The sequence below is a fragment of the Pongo abelii genome, chromosome 3 (genome assembly GCF_028885655.2).
Source record: "Pongo abelii isolate AG06213 chromosome 3, NHGRI_mPonAbe1-v2.0_pri, whole genome shotgun sequence".
Lineage (NCBI taxonomy): Eukaryota > Metazoa > Chordata > Mammalia > Primates > Hominidae > Pongo > Pongo abelii.
In genome coordinates, this window is record NC_071988.2 from 163770197 (window position 1) to 163774665 (window position 4469).

Sequence of the window (4469 nt, forward strand, 5' to 3'; positions counted from 1 at the left end):
CTGTATAGTGAGCCTGATAGACTATCTCCCTAGAAACTACCGAGTAATATTAAATTACTATATACATTAAATTATATATAAATTAAATAAAAATAAATAAATAAATAAATTACATATACATTAAATATACATTAAACTACTTTATATTACTTTAATATAAATATTACTTTATACCTTTGAACTAGGAAAATCTTGCACGTAATGTTGAGAGCTGACATAGACACTTAAGGCATGAAGGTAGCTTTAATTATTGGTTTAGTGGATGACCATATATATCAAATCAAAAGCTTTAAGGACCCATATCTCAGACTTAAGTCACTGATTTTCTTTTTAGGAATAGAAATCCTAGAGATACTTTTCCCTCTAGTATTAAACTTCTGCCAGCAAATTTAACTAAATAATAACTATAGATTTGAACAATAGATCCCAACTTGCTTAACAGTTAAATTTCCATGGTCAAAAATTAAGTACAAATATCCAATGATGTGGCCTTTAAAATGATGTATTTATCTTTCCATTTGGGCCTCATCACAGGACTATGGATAAAGAAATGGAAATTCCAGAAGTGCATTGTGGATAACAAACAAAGTTTGCAAGATTTTATCTATAGAAACTCTTATCTGTACTTTAGTTACAAAGCAAAGTCAACTCCTGCCCAAGAATCTGATATCTTTTAGTCTCTAAATAGTATTCCTTATATCAGTGATGAGTCAAAAATATGATCTGAAACCAAATCTACAGACATTCATTTCTTTTTCTAATTCTCAGAGGGATTCACCAAAAGAATGAAATTCAGTCCTATGAAAAGAATTTTAGAAGCATGTGCCATGAACTGGAATAATATGGGAGGAATGAAAAAAATAAATACATCATTCACCACAAAGAATAGGCTTTTAAAATTCCAACAGGAAAATATCCTGCTGTTGCCTAAGAAATTAATCATTAAGCTCTGTCCCACTATAAGGTGAAGCTATTTATTCATTTGCCTATAACACATGTGCCTAAGTTAGACTTTATTTTTTTTCTTCAGAAGATCTGATGTAATTCTGTTCAAGTCTAGAAGAATCTAAGCTTTCTATCTCAATGCTGCTTGCAAGTTTCTTTCTTGGGCTTCCTCTCCTTCAGTTTCCTTACTTGTGATTTTAATAAGTATAAATTTAGGCTGGGTGCAGTGGCTCAAATCTGTAATCCCAGCACTTTGAGAGGCTGAGGCAGGGGGATCACTTGAGACCAAGAGTTCAACAGCTTGGGCAACATAGTGAGACCCCATCTCTCCATTTTTTTAAAAGAGCATAAATGTAAACATCGAGGAACAAAGTTTGAAGAGATTCCACAATGCTCATGAATATGTATATAAAATACATATCACATATTAAATACAATGAAAATCATTTGCTGTTTAAAGGAGATACATAGCAAATAGCAAATGTTTCTTTATAAAATAAATGTGTTTTGTAAAAGAGCTTTTCCAACACCATAAACTCATAGTTATCAGAACTGACTAAAGATTATGGGTTTGATTTTGTCATTTCACAGCCATGTTTATTCATGTAGAAATATAGCTGGTGGTGAAAAGAGAACAGATCATGTAGGTTTATATTACTGGAGGGAGGGAGAGACAAGGCCTGGAGGCTCCTGAAGGAATGGTGAGAATAGAGCTGAATACAGGCCAAGCCCAAGAAGGCATGCCACAATGGGAAAAATAATCCAACTGGTGAAATCTCCCTTATCTTTAACCAACCCAACATATAGAAAGCCAGGACTGGAGGCCACATGGGCATAGGATGTAAAGGGGGATATGACAGCTTCTGTGCCATCCACTGAGTTAATGTTAAATTGATAATTTGGGGCTGATGAAACTTGTCGGTGCAATGCCTTGACTTTAAGTGATAAAATTATAAGAACTAGATTCATATAATATACATCCTGGTATAAACTGCACTTTAAAAATGCAAGCTACTTTATCGCAATCAAAACTGAGGTCTTCTGAACCAACAGTAAGAGATATAGTAATCATTTCTGTCCTAGAAATGTAGGTCAAATTCAAGCTTAATGTCAGGAACAGAAGGGACACAAAGTATAGATTTCCTTTTCTTTCCTTGTGCTCCATCGAATCTTTACTACTTTCAGGCTGGGTAAGATGTATACAAAATCCATGGTCCAGACGCCCAAAGTAATTCTCCACAATTGGACCATTAGTGGTGGATCCTGCTGATGCATTATTGCTCAGGCACATAGCTTTGTTTCTGTGAAAGTTTTATATAGGCGAGCATCTGTGTTAAACTATGTATCAATTAATATAAATATTACTTAAACGTTATCGAAATAAGGAAGGGAGAGAGGAAATAAATTTTATTTTGTTGAGGTACTCTGCCAAGTTTGAGGGTAACTTGATTCCCAAGTGTATCAATTCCTGTTCTCTGGGAATAAGACACTGTAGGCAATTAGAAGTGCAAAATATTAATTGGGAAAACACTTGTGAAGAATGTAGAATGGAGAGAAAGGAGAGGAAGGAGAAGCAGGCAGCAAGAACCTTCAGATGACACTCAGGAATGACATTTATGAAAAGAGAAAAGAAGGGACAGAGGACTGAATAAGAAGAGTAAGGCAGTACATCTCTAAGAAAGTCTAAGCCCAGCGGATGAGGAGCCTTGGGGGAAAGATTGTTCCTTAGAAGAGTCCCTCATCAAGTAAAAATCACCTGATCACTACTTTCACCATGCTCAGTCATTAGCTGGGAGCAGCCAAGTAGTTTATGGCCTTAAAGTGAATGCTTCTCCCTGTCTACCAGGTGTGCCAGATGGGTCACTCTTGAATGCAGGTCATGTACCTCCATGATGGCTAAACCACATCCAGAATTTCTGCACAACATGACCACCCAGAATCCCTCCATCAATTTTCCAAAACTTGGTTAAGTCCAGAACAAAGATAAAAAATTATAGTAACTTTTTCTCTTGTGTGCCATGATAGACATCACTAATCAATCATTGTAATCTTTTTCTGCTGATCTCAGACATAAATACGTAATTCTTCTCAACACAGCTCCCTGGAAAGCCACTATAATAGATTTGGCGTGTGAGATAAAACCTAACTGCTATTTCTTGTTAGGTCTCTGACCTTTCTCTGTGGATAGAAACAGAGATATAGGTCAGCATGAAATGTTATGAAAGTGAAATTTGGGCTTCACACATGGATGTTTGGCTGGACATCGACACATTTTCAGTGACTCTACATACAAAATTCTCTCAAAAGATATATATACTATGCTGACTATATATATTTTATATATATATTATGGATACACATATTTATATGTACACAGTCATGTTCTATATAATGGCATTTAACAGACTGCATATACCACAGTGGTCCTAACCATTCAAACATCATAGTACAAGGCATTACTCACATATTTGTGGTGATGCTGGTATAAACAAATTACTGAACTGCCACTTATATAAAAATATAGCACATTTGATTAGGTACAATACATAATATTTAATACTGATAAATTGTTACAGATTTATGTATTTACTATATTATACTTTTTATGGTTATATTAGTGTTCTATTTATTTTAAAAAGTTAACTGTAAAACAGCCTCAGTTTTACAGTTCTTTGATTTCTTTCATCAGAGTTTTATAGTCTCTGTTTTATAGGTCTTGTACCTATTTTATTAGACTTACAGCTAAGTATTTCATTTTGGTGGTGCTAATGTTAATGGTATTGTATTTTTAATTTCAAATTACACTTGTTCGTTGCTGTTATTCCAGGAAGTATTATTCCAAGAGGTATTTTGGAAGAAGGCACTGTTATCATAGGAGATGACATCTCCATGCATACTATTATCCCTGAAGACCTTCTAGTGGGACAAGATGTGGAGGTGGTAGTAGACAGTGATATTGATGATCCTGACCCTGTGTAGGCCTAGGCAAATGTGTGTGTTTGTGTCTTAGGTTTTTTTTTTTTTTTTTTTAGAGACGGGGTCTTGCTATGTTGCCCAAGCTGGAGTTCAACAGCTATGCATAGGTACAATGATAGTGCACTACAACCTTGAACTGCTGGGATCAAGTGATCCTCCTGCCTCAGCCTCCCAAGTAACTGAGACTACAGGCCCCCTCCACAACACCCAGCTATGTCTTAGTTTTCAACAAAAAGATAAAAAGTTAAAAAAAAAATATAAAAAAGCTTATCGAATAAGGACATAAAGAAAGAAAATATTTTTGTACAGCTTTACAATGTGTTTGTGTTTTAATTAGTTATTATAAAAGAGTGAAAAACAAAACTATTTAAAAAGTTTATAAAGTAAAAAGGTTATAGTAAGCTAAGGCTAATTTATTATTAAATAAAAAGTGTTTTAATAAATATAGTATAGCCTAAGTGTATAGTGTTTATAAAATCTACAGTAGTGTAAAATAAATGTTCTAGGCCTTCACATTTGCTCACCGCTCATTCACAGATTTACCCAGA